The sequence below is a fragment of the Chiloscyllium plagiosum genome, chromosome 21, assembly GCF_004010195.1.
Source record: "Chiloscyllium plagiosum isolate BGI_BamShark_2017 chromosome 21, ASM401019v2, whole genome shotgun sequence".
Taxonomy (NCBI): Eukaryota; Metazoa; Chordata; class Chondrichthyes; order Orectolobiformes; family Hemiscylliidae; genus Chiloscyllium; species Chiloscyllium plagiosum.
In genome coordinates, this window is record NC_057730.1 from 24,157,985 (window position 1) to 24,180,883 (window position 22,899).

At 40.6% G+C, this 22,899-nt stretch overlaps 1 protein-coding gene and 1 long non-coding RNA gene across 2 annotated transcripts in view; both read left to right on the forward strand.

Moving 5' to 3' along the window:
• LOC122560665 overlaps positions 1 to 10,139 on the forward strand; it is a 76,104-nt gene extending 65,965 nt beyond the window's left edge. The window contains exons 2-3 of the long non-coding RNA XR_006314780.1: positions 4,707 to 4,771; positions 10,015 to 10,139. This is a non-coding gene — a long non-coding RNA (uncharacterized LOC122560665). The remainder of the gene's footprint in view (positions 1 to 4,706; positions 4,772 to 10,014) is intronic.
• The window catches only part of LOC122560664 (ankyrin repeat and fibronectin type-III domain-containing protein 1-like), an 868,051-nt gene that overhangs the window by 388,778 nt on the left and 456,374 nt on the right, over positions 1 to 22,899 (forward strand). The window lies entirely within an intron of this gene.

Here is a 22,899-nt window from a genome sequence, read left to right on the forward strand (position 1 = left end):
TTTGTGTCATCAACAAATTTAGTAACTATATGTTTGGTTCCTCATCCAAGTAATTTATACAACTGTAAAAAAAGAGCCCTAGAACTGATCTGTTTACACTGTTAACTAGTTAATCTTCTATCTGTCTAATTTTGCTGATGTTTATAATTTTCTTGAGTTCCTCTCTCCTTTCCATTTCCTGATTACAGCTATTTCTGAGATGTAATGTATGTTATTCTCCAGTTTAGGTCGCACCAGTTGAAGGAAAGACAAAGAGCTTGTTTCAAGGCAGCTATAGATTATTGAAACAGCCCAATGAAATATACCATAGCAACCAAGCCTAGTGCATTGTCTCAGTCATATGTTTACTCTTGAGGTGAAACTTTTGAGGAGAAAGTGAGGTCTGCAGATGCTGGAGATCAGAGCTGAAAATGTGTTGCTGGAACAGCGCAGCAGGTCAGACAGCATCCAGGGAACAGGAGAATCGATGTTTCGGGCATAAGCCCTTCTTCAGCCCTTCTCCGTGAAATTTTTGAGTGTGAGCAGTTCAATCTTCAGTGAATTTTCTTTGGAGCAAAGAAGATTGAGGGGTGGGTCTTATAGAGATGTACAAGATTGTGACTGGCTTAAATAAGGTCGACAAATAAACTGTTCCCATTAATTGATGGTGCATGTAGACAGGGACATAGATTAAAGGTTTTAACCAAAAAACGTAGGAAGATGTGAGGAAGAACTTTATTGCACAGTAAGTGATAATGATCTGTAACTTGTAGCCCATGAGGGTGGTGGAGGCAGCGACAATAGAGGATTTCAAAGAAAGTTGGATGGGCACTTTGATGAAAGTAAATGTGCAGGATTACAGGAATACAGTAGGAGAGTGGGAACTGAATGAATTTCTGTAAGTTGTGTGAACTTGATAGGTTGAATGGCCTCCAACTGTTCTTTAATGATTCCATGAAAAATAATTCTCATCAGCTACAAATATTGGATCGGGTAAATGATAGCTCAGTGGTATTCTGTCTGGACTGTTAATCCACAGACCTAGGTAGTGTTTTGGGGAATGGCTTCAAATCCCACCGTGACAGATGATGGAATTAAAAGTCTGGAATTAAGAGTCTAATAATGACTGTGAATCCATTGTTGAATGTTGGGGAAAAAAAAATCTGAATCGCTAATGTCCTTTAGGGAAGGAAATTGCCATCCTTATCTGATCTAGTCCATATCAATATGGTTGACTCCTGATTGCCTCTGGGCAATTAGGGGTGGGCAATAAATGCTGGCCCAGCCAGTGACACCCTCATTCCATGAATGAAAAATACGAAAATTATCATTAGGAATACTGGCTGGTTTGCCTGTCATAGGAATGCCTGACCTTGGAATAATTACAGCTTTCCTACTGCCAGTGTGGAAGGGTTGAGGGGCCTTTCCTGATAAATCGGGTTTTTTGTCAGGCTGGTGTATAGACCAGTTACTATTTCTGAATTTAAAAGTTGTCATGTTGCCTATTTTTATTCGGATTGGCATTTTTATTGAAGAATTTCTATGTACTCCTCCATTAGGTGCCTTTGCCAATCTGAATTTTCCACTCTATGGACAATGGGTGTAAAAGTTCCTGTGACACTATTTGGACACTAGCCAACAGTTATTTCCCAAGCAACACTTAAAACAGATAATCTGATTATTTATTTCATGGCTAGTTGTGAGAACTCCTTGTGTGCAAATTGATTAGTGTATTTCTTACATTACAGAATTGGCTACATTTCAAAAGCACTTGACAGGTTGTGATATATTTTGAGATGTTCTAACGTCATGAAAGGTCTATGTAAATTTCAGTTTATTCTTTCGTTGTAAACCTATGAAGACAGTCATGACAGACTTGTAATAGACTTGTGGGACTTTGTGCAGAACAGAGTAAATGCTGTAGAAAGTCAAACAAGTCAGCATTTATGGAACATTGGGACTGGGAGACTAACATGGACAATAAATGCAATTAGCTGAGTATGTATTTCAAAGACATTTTAAGTGCATTCTGGTTGTGGAGTGACTGAGGGAGGGGTAGAGGGAGACTGTGACTTAAAGGTGGAATTTAGGAATCTTGATCATGGGTGGGATTCTGAATTGAAGACAATCTCAAGGTCAAGCATAAGCCCATGGTTTTTGAATGGTCTCTCATATCCTTTTTCCAAATAGTTTCATGGGAATTTTTACACGCAATGTCAATAAACTGGAAAATTCAGATTGACAAAGTTGGAGGAATTCATAGAAAGTTTTCAGTAAAACTGCCAGTCCTCATAAAAACAAACAAAAGAAACTGGACGTTCTGGTAAAACAGCAGAAGCTATGCTTTCGCTTCTGTCTTCTAAATGTTGAGTTAAAATATAAATTCAGGTTTGATTCCCAGTCTGTATTGATTTAGTTGATTTTTGTCAGCGAAGCAGTAGGAAGCTATACATGACTTTCAGACAAAAAGGGAAAAAAAAGAATTAGCCTCTGTTCTTACTCTTGTTTGGGAACCACAAAAGAGTAGGAGAAATAAATGTTGTAAAAAATATCTCAGACAATGCTGGTAGAGCATTAATAAATAGCACTGGTTTATTCAGAGCCACCCAGCTCCTGACATCATTTCAATCTTAGTTCAAATATGACTTCTAGAGATGAGGCAAGAGTTACTGTTGCTGACATCAGGGCAGTATTTGACTGAGTATGATACCAAGGAACCCTAGCAAAGCTGGGAATCAGGGAAAATTCTCTGTTGTTGGAAGCCAGAGTTGGCAGAAAGGAAGATGGCTATGGTTGTTGGAGGTCAGTAATTTCAGCTCCAGGGCATCGCTGCAGGAGTCTCTCAGGGTACTGTTCTAAGTCCAATAATTTTCAGCTGCTTCATCAATTAACTTCCATCTATCATTTAGTCCAGCACCATTTGTGCTTCTCAGATACTGAAACAATCCAGGTCTCTCTGCAGAAGAACCGACACAACATCCAGGCTTAGGCTGATAAGTAGAAGTGGCAAGCATGTCAAACAAGTGGCAGGCAATGGTCTTGATTATTTATTGTTGTCACGGACCAAGATACAGTGAAAAATGTTGTTTTGCATACTATATATGCAAATTGTATTGTACAAAGTCCTTCAGGGTAGCAGAACAGAAGGCAGTGTACAATGTTACAGCTAGAGAACATGCAGAGGAAGACAGACCAACATTAACAATAAAGAGGTCTGTTCAAAATTCTGATAACAGCAGGAAAGACGCTGCTCTTGAATCTTGGTATCACCAACAAGAGAGAATCTAACCATAGCCCCTTGATATCCAATGGCATTACTATTGCTGAACCTTCCATCATCAAAAATATTGGGGGTTATCATAAACCAGAAATTGAACTGTACCAGCCAGTTCATACTAAGGCAATGAGAGCAATCAGAGGTAGGGAATCTATGGCAAGTAACTTATCAATTCTATGTCAACCTGTCTACCATATACAAGGCACAAGTAAGGAGTGTGATGGAATACTCTCCACTTCCCTGATTAAGTGCAACTCCAACATCACTCAAAAACTTCACACCATCCAAATCAAAGGAGTCCATTTGGTTGGCACTCTATCCACCTCTTTGAACATTCAATTCCTTCACCTTCAATGCATGATAACAACATTGTGTACCATCTACAAGATGCTCTGCAGCAACTCACCAAGATTCCATCAGTAGCACCTTCCAATCTTGCTACTTCTATAATCCAGAAGGAGGACATTGGATGCACGAGAATATCTTCACCTGCAAATTACCCTCCAGGTCAGACACCATCCTAACTTGAAATATATTGCTGTTTTTTCACCATCGCTGGATCAAATTCTAGAACTCTCTTCCTAAAAGCATGGTGGATGGTCCCACATCTGAAGGACTACAGTAGTTCCAGAAGGCAGTTCACCACAATCTTCTTGAGGGCTATTAGAGGTAGGAAAGAAATGCTGGCCTAGCCAATGACACCAAGTGACCTTGAGCAATTAAAAAAAACTCATAGGAAATAATCAATTCCAAAAACTAACAGTGATATAACTGGAATGGAATCTAGACTTTGTATAAATGAAGCAGTGAAAGGGGGTGTTACACTTGTAGTGCTCTTATGATCATACTTTTGGACCACATTTGTGCATGCACAATTTTCACTGACCCATACCATAGCTGCATGTTCTGAAAACCGATATTTTTGTTATTTGTCTGTTTTGTCAACCTAATGGTACATTTTAACATACTTTGGCTGCTTTGTGGAACCAGATTTTGGTATTTTAACATGAACTACTGAGACAAAAAATAGAATTTTCAAGTGATTTCTTCAGCTTATTCCAAGGTTAGTTTAATGCTGCCTGACCTGCTGCGCTTTTCCAGCAACACATTTTCAGCTAATGACTTTCAAGAACCTATTGAGGTCCATTATGAACATTTGAGTTAGATAGGAGGACAAATGCTGTGAAATTTCCTAGATTCTCGTTGACAATATAGGCTTACAAGGGCCAAATTTTACATAATGGAAGCAGACATGGAGGCAGATGGACCTGCAATTTTGTTCTGTCAAGCATTGTGACTCTTTCTTGAAGCACTATCAATGCTGAATGATTTTGAAAATTTTGTCAAGAAACAGCACTGGGCAAACAGCTTCAAAATGGTGGATGAGCAATTGATTAGGTCAGAGAGCTATTTATGAGCTTATTAAGCACCAGTTTACATTTCTTGACAGGAGAGATGGGAACCATGAAGGGTCTCGGGAACATCCAAGAGGAGGAGTCAGCAATGCAACTGGAAGTGAGTTGGGCCTTGAGCAATAACTATGAGTAAGTGTAAGGGAAGGTTACAGATAAGAATTTGCATATAGTTTCCATTCTGTGAATGGATTGTTCTGAGTATTTGAAGTGCGAGCAATGGCATAATTTGGTGTGTATGTGGTTGGGAACCTTCAGAGTTCACGAGGGCAGGGAGATATGGAGGGGATGTCTAGAAAATCTAGACAATCAAGCTTATAGAAAGCAGGCCAGACCGAGACATGGGAATAAGTTGCTCCATTGGATGTGAGCTAGATAGGTGAGATAGGAAGTCAAATAGTTTCTGACATGGAAACTTCTTTTGAGGAAGCAGAGGTGATAGTGCAGGATATTGGCAGTGGGCTAATAATCCAGAGACCCTGGCAACATTTTGGAGCCTCTGGTTTGAATCCAACCACAGCAGGCTGTGGAATTTAAATTCTGTAAAAATCTGGAATTAAAAGTCTAATGATGGCCATGAAACCATTTTTGATTGCCATAAGAACTACTCTGGTTCACTAATTTCCTTCAGGAAACTGTTGTCCTTACCTGGTCTGACATTCATTGTCTTCAGAACCACATTTCTGTGGTTGACTCTGGACTGCCATCTGAAATGGCCTAGGAAACCACTCAATTGTATCAACCAACAAAAAGTATCAAAAATGAATTAAAGTGGACGGCTCACCTGGCATCAACATAGGCACTGGAAATGACAATGGCACACTCAGCCTTGTCAACTCTGCAAAGTCTTCCTTATGACATTTCAGGGCTAGTGCCAGAATTGGAAGAGCTGTCTCACAGATTGGTCAAGCAAATGTCTGAGATAGTCATACTTATGGAGTCATACCTTACATACTGTGTTCCAGACAACACCATTGTCATCTTCAGCAATCTGTTTTCTACAGATGTATATGTCCATGACAGTATTGGTAAGAGTGACTATCGCATAGTCCTTGTGGAGATGAAGTCCTATTTTCATATTGAGAATATTCTGCATTGAGCAGTGTGGCCTCAAATTGATTTAGCAACACATGACCTAGCATCCATGCGGCACTCAGGGCTGTCAGCAGCAACATAATCTACAAACTCATGGTCTGGTAAATCCCCCACTCTACAATTACCATCAACCCCAAGCGTCACCTCTGCTTCAAAAAAGAGTTCGGTGCAGGAGAGCATACCAGGAACAATACCAAGCATGCCTAAAAATGAGGTATCAACCTGATGAAGTTACAAAGCAAGATTACTTGTGTGCCCAACAGCACTACCAGTAAGTGAGTGATGGAGCAAAGTGTTTCCAGAGCAAATAAGTCAGATCTACATCGTGTTATGAATGGCAGTAGATAATTAAACAACTAAGTGAAGGAGGAGTCTAAACAAATATCCCTGTCCTTGATGATGGGGGAGCCTAGCTCATTAGTGCAAAAGGTAAGGCTGAAGCACTTGCAGCAATCTTCTGCCAGATGTATTGATGATTCATCTTGGCTTCTTCCAGACTGCCGCAGACTAAGAGATGACAGTCTTTAGCCAATTCCATTCACTCAGTATGATATAAGATAATATGATGTGAGAACAGAAGTAGGCCATTTGTCCCATCAAGTCTGCTCTGGCATTTGATCATTTGCCTTCTCCCCATAACCCTTGATCCCCATACTAGTCAAGAACCTTTCTATCGCGGTCTTAAATCCATTCAATGACTTGACCTCTACAGCCATCTCTGGCAATGAGTCACCATCCCCTGGCTGAAGAAATCTCTCCTCATCTCAGTTCTAAATGGTCATTCCTTCACTCTAAGGCTGTGCTCTGATGTCCTAGTCTCTCCTACTAAGGTTAACATCTTCACATATTCTGTATCCAGGCCTCTCAGTATTCTGTAAGTTTCAATGAGATCCTCCCTCATCCTTCTACACTTCATTGGGGACAGATTTAGAGTCCTCAATCACTCTTTGTATGACAAGCGCTTCATTCCTAAGATCATTCCTGTAAATGATCCCTCTAGGACCCCTCTAGACCTCCTCAAGGCCAGCACATCCTTCCTTATATACAGGGCCCAAAACTGCTCACACTACTCCAAATATGGTTAGACCAGAGTCTTATACAGCCTTGGCAGTGCATCAGTACTTTTGTACTCTAGTCCTCTCAAAATAAATGCTAACAGGACATTTGTCTTCCTAGCTGAATCTGTATGTTAACTTTAAAATAATCCTGAACTAGGAGTCCTCAATCTATTTTTGCTTTAGATTTCTGAAGCCTTTCCCCATTTCAAAAAATAGCCTACACCTCTATTCTTCCAGTGCATAGTCTCATGTTTCCCAGCATTGTGTTCGTTCTGCCACTTCTTTGCCCACTTTCCTAGACTGTCCAAGTGCTTCTGCAGCCTCCCTGCTTCCTCAACACTACCTGTTCCTCCATATATCTTTGTGTCATATCAAGAAATGCCTAGATGCACTGAGTACTGCAAAGGCTATGGACCTGAGAACATTCTGGCAAGTTTACTGGAAGGAGATGTGCTCCAGCACTTGCTGTGCCCCATAATGAAGCTGTTCCAATGCAACTACAATACTGACATCTACCTGACAATGTATAAAGTTGTCCAGCTATGTCCTGTATATAAAAAACAGGACAAGTCCAACCTGTCCAATTACCGCCCTATCAATCTACTCTCAATCATTAGTGGCGTAATGGAATGTATCAGTAACAATGCTATCAAGCAGCACTTGCTTTGCAATAATCTGCAGACTGATGCTCTGTTTGGGTTCCGCCAGGTTCACTTCACTGCTGACCTCATTACAGACTTGGTTTAAACATAGACAAAAGTACTGAATTCTGGAGGTGAGGTGAGAGTGACTGCCCTAGACATCAAAGCTGCATTGGAAAAAGTGTGGCATCAAGTAGCCCTAGCAAAACTAGAATGAATGGTTTCGGGTAGAAAGCTTTCTGTTGGTGGGAGCATAAAGGAAGATGATAGTTGTTGGAGGTCAGTTATTTCAGCTCTAGGACATCTCTGCAGAAATTCCTCAATCTTTGGCCCAAACATCTTCAGCTGCTTCATCAATTACATTCCTTCCACCATAAGCTCAGATGTGGGGATGTTCAGTGCTCATAATTGCAGTGTTCAGCACAGTTCACAACTCCTCAGTTAGTGAAGTAGCCCAAAGAACCATCCAAGTGTACAATATTCAGGCTTGGGGCTAACATGTGCCAAGTAATATTCATGTTGCACAGATGCAAGGCAATGGTAATTTCCAACAACAGAGAATGCTGGTACAGCCAGTAATGCCCTTATCCTGTGAATTAATTTTTAAAAATTCTAACTAATGTCCCTTGACATTCAATAGTGCTACTATTGCTGAAACCTCTACTATTAACATTCTGTGGGTTACCATTGACCAGAAGCTGAACTGGACTAGCTATGTCAATAATGTGGCTACCAAGGGCAGGTTAGAGGCTATAAATTCTACAGTAAGTAACTCACCGCCTGTCTCCCAAAACCAATCCACCATCTGTGAGGTACAAGTCAAGAGTGTGATGGATAGTCGCCACTTGCCTGGTGGATGTAACTTCAACAGCACTCAAGAAGCTTGACACTATCCAGATCAAAACAGCCCACTTGATTTGTACCACATCCACAACCATTTACTCCCTTGACCAGCGACACTCAGTAGATGCAATGTTTCACCATCCTGACCTGGAAGTATATCACTGCTCCTGCAGTGTTGGTGGATCAAAACCTGGAGCTCCCTCCCTAACAGCATTATGGGGACACCTATACCAAATAGTTCAAGAACACTATTCACCACCATCACCACTTCAAGGGCAACTAGGGATATGCAATAAATGCTGCCCCAGCCAGCTATGCCCCAATCCCTTAATTAATAACAAGAAATCTACAGGCCTTGCTGGTTTCATTGGCATGTCCTGCCAATAGTTGTAAAAATCACAAGAGACTTTGAATTTCTTTGCCACCAAATTGTTCTATGAATCAGCAGTGAATCGTAATGGAATTTCTCAGGTGGCAACACGTTATTGCATAAAGCAGGTCACGTGTGCCCTAATTGAGAGGGCAAGAGGAGAATTGAGTTCCAAATGGAGGAAACAAGACTGGCACAGAGTAATCAAATTTGTGTGCATTGCTATATTCTATCAGATGCAGGGTGTCATTGATTGCACACAATCGGCCATCAAGCCTTGAGTAAATATCAGGTGACCTCCAATCCTTCAAGCATTCAGCTTCATTTTAGCAGGCATTTTATGAAAGGTGTTTGTATGTCATTCGAGCAAATATCATGATGCCTTCATCCTCCAATAATCTGAGGTTCAACTGAATGCTTTACTGCACAGCAAGAATCCTTTGATGGCTGCAAGTGGGTTAAGAATGCCCCTATTGTGAGGAAATGGAGGGACAGCAGCATTATCAGCAAAACTATTTGAGCAAAACTGGAGATACAAGTTTGATGCCTTGGCCAGTTTGGTGGCACCTCAGAAGTACCGTCCTTCTTGCACAGTGTTGTGGTCTGATTTGCTTTTGATCATTTCAGCCTAGAAAGGGCAATGGATCTTGAAGAGGGAGAAGCACTGGAACAATACTGTAACAATGATGTAGAAGAAGATACATGGAGAAGGGAAGTTCACTGAAGCCACCTCAGACATTCAAACATTCATCAGGATGGCAGGGTCACTATGGTCCTTGAACTTTTAACCTGAACTCTTGTTCTCTAAGATATTTAGTTTTGAGAGTCACTTTCTCCAAGTGAGAAAATGCATCCATAATGCATAAATACTTTCATTGTTGCCAGACGTGGATGGAATACAAGTCTGTCGTGGCCACACAGTGCCTGAACATAAACCTTTGTGTTGATCACTGACTCCTCCCCTCTTTTGCCTTATTGCTATAAAAAATGGAAATGAAACAAGTCTGGGTGCAAGCAACAACATGGCCATTGTATTTAGTACTTAACACAGCCACAAAAAAATTCATTCAATTAAATGAACCACAAACTGCAGTTAATAATGCAGACCTCTGCATCTGCAGCTATTGCTACAATATATCTAGTAGTTTTGGATAAACCAGAGGCAGCCTGATTGCTTGAGATTTGAATTATCTGTCATGTCTGGTTGGTAACTAATGTGGCATCATGTAAATCAGTGCTGGATCTCAGATATTTATTATCCAGTTAGTTGGTAGAGTAAAAATTGAGAATGCTAAAAAAAAAGGCCAACTGTTCAAGATTTTTGTCTTGTATTTTTCAGGAGAGATGCAAGAATTCAAAATTTCAACGGGAACAATTTGCATTGTGTGAGATAAAGGATGCTAATTTGTTGGCAGGTAGAGTCTGGCCGAAGCACTGCCATGGAGAATGCAATAAAGAACAGTTATCCACCAAGGCTTTGTCTAGATTCAAAATTTGTGCAATGTCTGGCTGTGTTCCTTTTCTTTTGCAGAGGTGGAGCCTTGCGTGTGAAGGTATATAGCTCAACTGATAATATTAAATTAGTTGTTAGTGTCATTCTTAGCAATCTAATGATTTGACAGTAAGTCTTGTCCAATCATGGGTTTACACCTAATGATGGCCATAATGGGTGGAATAGGCTATGGTGAGATTTATGGCAGAATTGTGTGAGAAGTCCAGTGAGGCCTGTCTCGATGTCAGGAGCAACATATTGCATCGTTTACGCATTGGTTGAGTGATGTTTCTTGCTAGGCAATTGTGAATTGGCAATTAAAGGGCATCAGCCTGCAGTGACTAGTGTATGAGAATAAAGGAAAACAGGAAGGCAGATTATTATCTGAATGGCTATAAATTGAGAAAGGGGAATGTGCAATGTGACCAAGGTATCCTGATATACCAGTGACTGAAGGTAAGCATGAAGGTGCAGCATGCAGGTGCAGTATGCGGTCAGGAGAAAGTGAGGACTGCAGATGCTGGAGATCAGAGCTGAAAATGTGTTGCTGGAACTCCCCCTCCCACTCCACCAAGGACATGCAGGTCCTTGGACTCCTCCATCGCCAGACCATAGCAACACGACAGCTGGAGGAAGAGCGCCTCATCTTCCGCCTAGGAACCCTCAAAGCACGAGGGATGAACTCAGATTTCTCCAGTTTCCTCATTTCCCCTCCCCCCACCTTGTCTCAGTCCCAACCCCAGAACTCAGCACCACCTTCCTAACCTGCAATCTTCTTCCTGACCTCTCCACACCCACCCCCACTTCGGCTTATCACCCTCACCTTGACCTCCTTCCACCTATCATATTTCCAACGCCCCTCCCCCAAGTCCCTTCTCCCTACCTTTTATCTTAGCCTGCTTGGCACACCTTCCTCATTCCTGAAGAAGGGCTCATGCCCGAAACGTCGATTCTCCTGCTCCTTGGATGCTGCCTGACCTGCTGTGCTTTTCCAGCAACACATTTTCAGCTCAGTATGCGGTCAAGAAGGCAAATGGTATGTTGGCCTTTATCATGAGGGGATTTGAGTTCTGGGGCAGGGATGTCTTGTCTCAAATATACAGGGCCTTGGTAATACCACACCTGAGATGTTATATGCAATTTTGGCCTCCTTACCTGAGGAAGAGTGCTCCTGCTATAGAGGGAATGGAGCAAAGGTTTACCACACTGATTCCTGGGTTGGCAAGACTACCATGTGAAGACAGGTTGAATTGGCTATGGTTATTTCACATTCAGAAGAATGAGGTATGTTCTCAGGACTAGACAGGGTAGATGCAGAAAGGATGTCCCTGATGGTGGGGATAAGGATCATAGTCTAAGGATACAAGATAAACCATGTTTACTAGATGATAAATTTCTTCACGCAGAGACTGGTGAGCCTGTGGAACTGGCTACCACAAAAATCAATTGAGGCTAAAACATTGTATGATTTCAAGAAGAGGTTAGGCATTTGGGCTAAAGGGATTAAGGGAAATGGGGGAAAAGTGGGGAACAGGGTTACTGAGTTGGATGATTAGCTATGATCATAATGAGTGGTGAAGCAGGTTCTAAGGGCCAAGTGGCCCACTGTTGCTTCTATTTTCTGCATTTCTATGACCTTCTTTCTACATTGCTGTGCATTCCTTCAGGTGGCTGGGTCTAGTCTCCTTATGCTATGTCAGCCTTAGATTAGACAGGCATGGTGTGGTGTCATGGCCTCTACTGCTGGTCCTGGGAGAATAGGAAGTCCTGCCTGTGCACCACCCTATCCAGCAGGACCACCAACTTGCTGGTGCAAAGAGGTTGTGACTTACACCCTGTCTGTCATATTCAGGGCAAATATCAGGAACCATGCAGGGCAACTTTAAACTGATAGTATCTGTTCAGGTGTACAGCAAGCTTTTCAAGATGGCAATGGTGCCAGAAGAATTGCATTTAAATGGAGAAGGACTACAGAATATTATAGGACGCTGGGATAGGCATATTCTCCTACACAAAACATTGCAAATAATTAGGAAATCAAAATGAATGTTGGCCATAAAAAAGTTTTGTTACAACTTATGCAGGGCATTGGTGAGATTAGGCTACAATTATTACATGTAGTTTTGGACTCCTAATGTAATGAAGGAAACATTTGCGTGGAAGCAGTTCAGAAAATGTGTCCATGCACTGGAATGTCTCTGGTGATTATTCTCATCATGGAAGTGCCAGTAGTATGTATCTCTGCTGGCTGCTGCACTGGTTTTCAAGCAGAGGTAGCCTCTGTGACAGAGCCTCATGGCATAGATGGCGTAGATAGTTAAGAAAATGACATAGGAGTCTCTCAAGCCTGCGCCACCATTCAATAAGGTCATCAATGATCTTTTGTCTAAACTCCATTTGCTTCCTCTGTTCCTTGATTCCCTGAGAAGTCAAAAATCTGCCTAATTCTACCTTAACTATACTTAACGTTGGAGCATATAGATCTTTCTTGGCTAAAGAATGCTAAACATTCACAACATTTTGTGTGAAGGAATTTCTTCTCATCACTATCAAAAATAATCTGTCCTTATCCTGAGAGTTTGCCCCTCTCGACTTTCCAGCTTGGGAAACAGAATTCTCAGTGTTTACCACATTAACTACCTTCAGACCCTTGTATGTTTCAATGATACATTCTCTCATTTTTGTAAACTTCAAAGAGGCCAGAATCTATTGACTTAGCCTGTCATCATAGAACAACCCTGTTATCCCAGGAATTATTTTTTTCTTCCATACAGACTGTCCACAACTGTGTCTGCTGCTTCACTTCTTATTCACTCACGAATTGTGATCCGCTCAGTGCAATCTGTGCGAAGCTGGTTTGACAATTGGTAGATCTCAGGTAGATGGTGCCTGCAGAGTGCTTCACTTCTGTCGACAGCTCAAAAGATGTTCCTCAGCAGCCACACAATTCACCTCCCCAATTAACTGTGTGGGAGACATTAAAACATGTTCATGAAAAAACGCTGTTGTCAGCAGATGCTGCTGCAGGGATGAAGCATGAGATTATCGTATCAAACATATGGTATTGCATTGAATAGGAAAGAGTGCACCGCACTGCCTTCACCTAAAATCTTTGAGATTGTTATACCTCACCTTGGGTAGACTATCATCTCTGCAACACCTGTTACTTAATGCAATGCCACCATATCCAGTCAAAGAGCCATCTCCCCTTATTTGGGACTTTCCACTATTTGAAAGAGACCTCTTTCTGGCATTGTGCTCTTTTCTCTGCAAGGTTTGGAGGCAGAGATTGAGAGAATGATACTCTCTTCCTCTTCCAGTGAAGTAATCACATCAGATTTGATCATCTTGTGTGTTGCCTGCACCACAAAGATGGCAATCACAACAGGGTGTGCCTCCTCAGCCAGGAAAAAGTGGGACAGCCTACTTATAGATTTCATTTTGCAGAGCATTACTCATTTGGGGTGATCAAAAGCTATAATGAAGGACACTGCACAGATGCTGGCAGTTTTGTCCAAACACGGGGTGTCCAATAACCTACATGCATCTTGTTACTCCTATGAAGTTTCTTGATGAGAGATTCTCATATCGTTAGCTGCTCAACCACAATAGCTCTAATGTTTATCATGACTCAGTTACATTGCATAATTGTCTTACAGCGGGGAGCACTGTGCATTCTCAATATGCTTTGCTCATGTGCACGCTGGTGACCATAGACTTAGAGGTTTATCATCAAAGTGTACTTTGCAAATGCAAGGAGATAATTGAAATGCTATCGCAGCAATCTTATGTCCTCTTCGTAATGTTGTGACTGCTCACATTTTGAGCCACCTGCAGTCATGCTTGCTTCTTTCTCTTGCCACAGCCTCCAAACCAAACCTCAAAGGAAGCATCTATAAAGGTGCCTTAACCTAGTGTTAGTCTGCTCCTCTCTTCTGTCTTCTATTTCTCTTTGAAGTCGCTACAATAAGCTTGCCTGTTGTTTTATCTTTAAATTGGGCCTGCAGCATGCAACACTCACTTTCTCCTCATGCTGCCACCTCTTTCCACATAGTCATCTCAATGCTGGGACAACTAGTGGCTTTTTCTTTTGAAATCATTTTGTGTGCCTAAAACTGAAGTAGTGCACCATAGATGAGAACCCTGACCCCAGATTGAAAATTCAGTTTGAGGTTTCTATGTGCTTAATAAATAAGCACGCATTTTTTTATGGGAGTGGCTCAGTGGTTAGCACTGCTGCCTCACAGCACCAGGGTCCCAGGTTCAATTCTAGCCTTGGGTGACTGTCTGTGTGGAGTTTGCATACTCTCCCTATGCCTACATGGGTTTTCTCCGGGTGCTCTGGTTTCCTTTCATAGTCCAAAGATGTGCAGGTCAGGTGAATTGGCCATGCTAAATTGCAATTTAGCATGCCCATAGTGTTAGTTGCATTTATCAGAGGGAAATGGGTCTGGGTTACTCTTCGGAGGGTCGGTGTGGACTTGTTGGGCCGAAGAGCCCATTTCCACACTGTAAGGAGTCTATCCTATATACTGCTATGCAGTTGCTTCCCATTCTAATACTTAGAGATTGGATGGTTAAAACTAAAAAATGTTTCAGCTTGGACAAGCCTGTCAGTAAATCCCTAACTACTGTTGAATGGAAGTTTGTTTTCTTATCTAGTCAGAAGGGTTTTGTTTGAAGAACAATTATTAAGCTGCTCTCTAAAGTATCAATAACAGCTACTATCGGCACTGAAGTAAAGAAACCAGTGATTTTCTTTTGTCTCAAGACATTATTGTTGTGGACCCTTTAACTTTATAACTGGGATTGATTAATGTATGCCTGATCAGCGAGCATGTTGCATGATGAACTACATGGAAATGCAGTGACTGAAGTCATGTAGGCAGTTGCTACTGTCATTCTGCAACAGCAACAAGCTGCAATGAGACAAAAGACTGATTTATCAGTGATACCTATATAGTGTAATTTGGTGCAAATGTCAATATTTGGATGAGTGACCAGTGTTGGAGAAGAATTTCTATGACGACTCCACAAAACTATTACTCTGATCCTGTGGATATTTTTCATGTACATGTGAGTTTTTCAGCAAGAATCACTGATTTTTTATTTATTTCTCCATAGGATGTGGGCATCACTGGCAAAACCAGCTTCTATGACAAAGTAATTTACCTTGTTGTTGTTTGTTGAGTTGGATCAGACAGCAGTTGTTGATTCATTGCTGTGCTTTTGGAGTCAAATTAAACCAGACTAACAGGAGGATTTTCCCCCCTGTAACATGGCATGCGGAGGCCTTTTTTAAAAAGATTCTTGCTGTTACATTGCCTGAGATCTGTTAACAGTGCAAGTCTTGGACCCTACCAAACTACTTGACTTAAGCACTTATTGGCAATATATATAGCCTGTCAAAATATTGGACATTCTGGTTGACAGGTTCTCAGGATCCTTCTCCTCAACAGAACATCTTTTAGTTAGTGATTGTAAATTTCCTTTTGCAAATGTAGCAATCCCCACTAGAAGCCAAAGATTTAAGACTCCAAACAGGTGAATGCCTGACTATAGTGATATAAATAATTCTGGGGAAGAAGTTTTGGTTCATATTAATCCCTTGCTGTTTTGCTGATGGGAAAGATGAATATAAGGAACACCTTTTTTCAAAAACCAGAGCAGAAAAAAATAAACTAGAAGAACACATGGCAGGTCTGCACTGAACTCTTCAGCTGAAAGTTAATTGTGAGGAATTAGTTTTAATCCATCATTTATTTTGAAAAAAATATACTAATGCAAAAATTGGACTTGACACATAGTCTCTCTCTTCAGCTTATTGCTCTATTCAGCTGGGGAATCCTGTAAATCTATTATGGGATAATAAAGATTTTGAGACCTGAAAAACACACTTGATCTCCAGTCAATTATTCCTAGTGCAATTGTACATAGATATTTTTTAAAATGGTGCATTTTGGTAGTAAAAGTAAGGAGGCCACATCCCTTTGGAAAGTAGGAGTCTGAATTGGATTAAAAAAAAACAAAAAGATAAAACAATCTTGGTACTCAAATCAGATAAAGTAATGAAAGAGGTAAAGAAGAGAAAGGAAGACTTGTGGCACAGTAGGTAGTATCCCTGCCTCTGAGCCTGAAACTTTGGGTTCAAGTCCCACTCTAGGATTGGTGGCTAAGGAAGGTGCATTCATATCGGGGAAATCAACGTGTAGATCATTTCAAAATATACCATTGCAGATGGTAGGAGTGGGAGAGATTCTTGGTCAGTCTTGAAATGGAAAGAAACGATAGTCTCTACTATCATTTTCCATGCAATAGGCTACTGCACACATAAACATGTGGTGCCTTGCAACTCAGAATCCTTGGGGAGTTGGGCTTGTTGAGTCAGTTACCTTGATGGCTGATGTAAATCAGATTGTTGCCAGTCATACAGAGTTTGATCACCGTTCCACATGGAGTGGATTTGGGACTTGCTGTACCTGCAGTGGAGGTCATAGCACTGTGGGTCAAACCTCAGTAAAAAGAAGATGGCTAATACTCTTACTAAAATCAAAGACAAGGAAATATTGGGGTTCATTTCCAGGGGGATAGAACTAAAATGATCTTAAACTTACCTCATGGAGTACTGTGGACTGTCTGAAATTCATATTATAATAAGGATATAGAGCGCTGAAAAGGTGCAAGAAAGATTTTCAAAGGTGATCTTTGAGAGATTTTAGCTATCGAGAACTAACAGACTTTTTCATATAAAAGAAAAGGCTGAGGGATGACCTAATAGAGATCTTTAAGATTATGGAATGATTTAATTGGATAGATGCAGAAAAGCTGTTTTGACTAGTGGAGGATCAGTCACAAATATCAGCCACTGATAAATTGAATTGAGAATTCAGGAGAAAATTATTTATGAAGAGTGCTAAAAATATGAAATTTATTACCACAGGGATTAGTTGAGGCAAATAGCTAAGATGAATTTAAAGGAAAGCTTGATTCGGACATAGGTACAAAGAAATAGAAGGTATATTCTGATCAGGTTTGAAGAGCATTTGGAGCATGTTCATATGGAAGGTAAACAGCACCTAAACTAATTGAGCTGAATAGCATGTCTCTTTGCCCTAAACTCTGTGCAATTCTATATCCCTCTGTCTTGTGCAGGTAAGAAAATTAATATTTTTTAAAAAGTCACACAAATTGTGTCTAAACAACTTGCAGATATATTTAATATATCTGAGGTATTTAATTTAAAAAAACCCTGCAATTAACGTAATAAAAACGGGAATGTACCTATTTCTTCTATCTTTTCAACCTATAGCCCAACCAATTACCGGTCCTTTAAATTGAAGGAGACTACTTGAGAAACAGATTTTAGTATAAAATGAAACACTTTGAAAGTGATTGTATCCCCTTTTTCAATGATCCACTTGACATTTTGAAGGATGTCAAGGTGCTGACAGGCTTGCTGTAGCAGATGGAGCAACTGTTTCCCAGTGTTCGAGCCTGGCATTACCTGCTTTTTTAATTCAAGTGACATCTGTTCTGATATATGTATTTAAGAGCTTTGAATGTAGTTGTGATCAATGCCTTGGAATTAGTTGCATGTCTTGTGGAAACAAAGCAGTAAACATATGACCATGGAATTTTTATGAACAGGAAAATGACTGATCAAACCAATTCCTTACCAAGAGACCAACTTTTCATCCTGCCTTGCCACAATATCTTTTAATCATTTCCCCAGGAAACACACCCCACTGGCCCTTGAATCTACTCTGTTGACTATTTATGTATCTTCGACTGTTAATTTATTATCTCACCCGAATTACAATCTGGGTGCGAAAGATCTGTCTGAGATCCGTTCTTACTCCAATTAGCTTCATTTTTAACTCATCCAAAGGCTGCAGGAATCCTTAGGAAGTCTCAATTTATTTTTTTAATGGGCAGTACTGTCCCTCATTCCAAATAATGGGTAAGTTCACTTAAAGGAAGAAAAGCCTGGATTTCTGTAGAGACTTCCACCACCTTAATTTGCCCCAAGTATTTTACAACTAATGAAATAATTTGTAATAGTTTTAGTTACTGTTGTAATATAAAAATTGCACCAGCCAATTTGGGCACAGCAAGGTTTTACAAATTGCAGTGAGTTAAATGACTAGATCATCTGTTTTTATTGATGTTGGTTGAGGAAAAATAATTAGTCAGGACAATAAAGAAATATTACAATGAATGGTGAGGTACTGAGAAACACAGAGACAGACAAACATTGGAGTATGTCCCTTGAAATATCATGAGCAGCTATATGGAATACTTTTCTTTAATAGCCGGGTCCTAGAGTTTAATATCAGGGAGATTTTTATGGAACTGTATAAAAGAGAGGCCACAGAGAAGATTAACGAAGATCCTGATAGGAATTGCAAATTTTAGCTATGGGTAAAGATTGGATAAACTGAAATTGTTTTCTTTGGAATAGAGGAGACTTAGGGAAAAATTACTTTAGATGTTATAAAATTAAGAGGGGTCTAGACAGCTGATTAGGGAAGATCTATTTCTGTTAGCAGAAAGGTCAACAGGGGAATACATTTAAAGAAGTAGATAGAAGGATTAGAGAAGAGTTTTGTAATTTATTGCATTCAGCAGGTGGTGGAGGTCTGGAACTTATTGCCTGAAAGGGCAGTAGAGGGAGAAACTCTTATTCCTTGTCAAAAAATCAGGATTTGCACTTGACCAAGAACTGGAATTGGGATTACACTGCAGTTCTTTTCAAATTTGCACAGAAACAATGGGCTGAATGGCTTTCCCTTTGCTATAAATCTTCCTTATATATATATATATATATCCTGTCTATGCAAACCTGACTGTGTGACACTCTTGCTTCTACACAAAATATTGGTGTGTATTCCATAAATATGTCACACTGCTAACTGGGTGTTGAGGCACATTGCTGGAATAGAGTAGTGGGGTTTAATTTGCATGTAACCCCTGGTGTACTTGTTCTGGAAGTATTTGAAGAGACATTGTGGAGGCACTGTTGCTGTGCATCTAACTCATGCTGTGTCTGCCATCAACGTGCTTAATAAGTCTATGAAAAAGAAGCCTTACTCTGTGACTAACCTCTCCTTTATTAACAACTTGGGAGTGTTTGATGGGATAGTGTAAAGGAAACGTCACTCTGTATCTATAAGCAGAGCAAAGTTAGACGGTTCTTTAAATGCCTATGCTTCAACCTGTTAACTGGAATTAAGCTTTATATTTATTTTGTATTTAAATACTTATAGAGCCACACATTACAAGTGTAAACCTCCTAACCCAACAACCACATTTTGAATCTGTGATTATTTATAAGCTATTCATAGTTACGAGTGTGTCACCTGCACAGAGTTATACACAATTAATGTATAAGTAATACAACCTGTTCAATTTTCTAAAGGAGAACCAATATACTTGGATCAGTGTAAACCCAGGAATATCTTAACTAAACATATGTTTTATATTCACTTCCTGCCAGTTGAAGAGTTGCTAATTTGTATACTTTGATGTCAAAAAAAAGTGAAATGAATAGTAACTTGTCACCCACCTTATGGTCAGCTTTGAAAAGACTAATGGAAGAGATATGGGTTGGGTTGCTTTTTCAGGTATGGATATATATTTTCTGTACTGTAGTATGTAACTTTCAAATCGCTACTTGAGGGACTGAAAATAAGGTAAGAATTCAGAACACATTGACAATGCTCGAATTGATCTGTGGTAGTTAATGTTGTTATATAAACTGATTAACTTAACTTCCTGATGAAAGGCTTATGCCTGAAACGTTGACTCTTCGGATGCTGCCTGACCTGCTGTGCTTTTCCAATGCCACACTTTCCAAATCTGATTAACTGTAAAATCAGAGAATGTTGATAATCTATAGAAGAATCAGTATATATTTTTCTTCAGTTTTGCAAGCATGAAATGGGAGTATTCAGATGGAGCGTTGTATTTTTAAGTAAAAAGTCAACAAATGGTAGAAGAGAATATAAAAAAAAAGGGAAAAGAGTAGGACAGTGGAATTTTAAAAAATTTGCTTTAGCAAGGAGCTGATAAGTATACTATAAACTGAAGAGCCACTATCTGCAATGCTAGCTTGCAATGGAAATAGTGCTTGAAGTACGCAGCCAATAATTCCCGACATTTTGTATTTTATTGTTAAAAGGTCTGACTACCCGATAACCTGACCTTTTGGACTTGATGTGACTTCAATATTGTGAAAATTCAGTGAATCATATCTCTTCGATATTTTGAGAGATGTAAAAATAGCAGTGGCATTTTGAACGTGGATGTAATTCCTTTCTAGATCTCAGCTGTGTGTGTGTCAGAGAGCAATAAAAGCAAACAGTTTATCAATTTGGAAATAAATCAATTCTCCTCTTCACTGAAGTGCAGACTGAGAGGTGGGAGCAGTTCTTTGCTTCCTCCTCCAGTTGGAGTTCAGACAGTGAATGTAGCAAGGTTTTGAAATTCAAGCACTTGGAACAAGAAATGGTTTCAGTTTTAAAATCCAGTGCCAACATCAAGGACCACCAGATTAAGATTAAGGCAAGTAGCTGCAGGGACTAGTGGCATGTTAAATTTTTGGGACATTGTAATGTGATAAAGGTTGGAACAGACCCTTTGGTCCAACCAGTCCATGCAAAACATAATCCCAAGCTGAACTTGTAGATCTGTAAGTTGGTGTAACTGGTTATGACAGAATCCTACTTTGGTTAAAAGACATGGGATGGAATTTAATGCCCTCCCCACCCCCCCGCCCCAATAGTGAATGTGGCAGCGGGTGGGAGTATTTAATCGGTTGAAGACTGTCAAGGGGGTGCTCGGCCATCTTCTGTCCTCTGCTTTAATTAAAGCTGTGGTCAGGCGGCTCATGGACTGCCTTCCTTTACCATTGCCTTTTGCGGTCTTTGAGTGGGAAATGAATGGCCAATTAAAAGCCTTACCTTCCATCAGTGTTATTTACCTAGCTGCAGGTGGGGGATTCAGCATTCTGTAGATAGAAAAGTAAACCCTCTTGTCATTGCCAATGGGATTCAAGGGGCCCCCTCATTCAAAGGCACTCGGTGCCTAATCAGCGTATTTGGGATCAGGTGGAGTGTCCCATTGAAAGTCATCCTCCCACTCATGCTCCCAACTCCCCATCCTCTCTCTCTCTCCTTCACTTCATATTTTCCATTCCACCATTACTTGCCGAAGATTTGGATATTTAGATAAGCCTGGGTTTCAGAAAGATTATTAAATAACATGCAGCTACTGCTTCCCTGGAGGCTTTGTCGAGCAATGAAGAACTGCAGTCTCTGGCATATTATTTTGGGTTTATCGATCCAGCAAAATGCACATATTCAACTTCTAATACAGTTCGCTACTTCAGTACTGCACTTTGAAGCATTGTAATGCAACTTCCTGGCAGCTTTATGCACAGGGACAGGCACCCATCTCATGAATTGAAACAGAATGCATCTCAGGGTGCTGAGCTTGCTGTCTTATTACTCATTCACTTTGCACTTATTTGGATACTGATTGCATCTTTGCCTCCCCTTGTCTGGTCTTCTTGTGCATTGCCATCTCATTCAGGATTTACCGTCTCACTGTCCGCCTGCCTTGCTTTGCCTTTTTAGAACAGGAATAAAGCCAGGAAGTTTGTGACGGCTGTGAACAATGATCAGTTGAAGGGGAGGACATTGTGCTGTATGGCATACCATCCCACATCAATCTCACACTAGTGCCATGTGCCAGCAACGTAACTGGCAAACGTTCTGAAAGTGCCTCAATCAAATGTCTCAGTCTAAGGGGACCAATCTTCAGTTGAGTTCAGGACAAGTCACAATCCTGTAACAGTTAGTCAAGGGCATCATTAGATCTCAGTCCAGGGACTAAGATGCAGACTGATAGTCACTTGGGTCAATTGGGGGTCAAGGGTTCCATATCATTATATTATAGACCTTGGGCCATGGTCAGTCTTGCAGATCCAATGCAGCCAGTTTGGGATTAGTCGTACAACTGCCAGGGAGCTGGTTAGTCATCAGTTGGGGTTGATGTTGCAAATCAGTCACAGGGTAGGTCTAGTTAGTCTTAGGGTCTATTCACTGAAAGTCAAGGTAGATTACATACATTTAATGGCAATTTAGAGAAGTCTGATGTGGGAACTGGAGGCAGATGTAGAGATGATAATAATTGTAATGGGGGTGAAACTCAACATTTAATTATGGGAGACAATAGTGCTTTGGAGGATACGGGCTACCATGGGAGAGGTGTCATCAATGGTCACTGTTAAGATTAAGTAGCTTTGAAAAGTGCAACGAGGTGGTTGGCATAACTATGATGGTGGCCCAGGGCTAAGAGGGTAATGTTAGAATATGAAGACTTAATTTAAAGAGTTAATGGGAATGTGCATAAGCACAGAACTGATGAGATCAATGTGGAGTGCAAGGAAGAAAGGAACATGAGATTTTGGGAGATCACCTAAATAAACATAGGAGAAAGTGAGGACTGCAGATGCTGGAGATCAGAGTTGAGAGTGGGGTGCTGGAAAAGCACAGCAAGTCAGGCACCACCCGAGGAGCAGGAGAATCGATGTTTCAGGCAAGAGCCCTTCATCAGGAAACTAAATAAACATGCTGAGCCCACAACTCACTCCATGAAATACAACCTGTGTTGCCTTCCATCCTCATTCGAATTGCAAATGCACAATGGAAATGAAAAATAGCTACCACC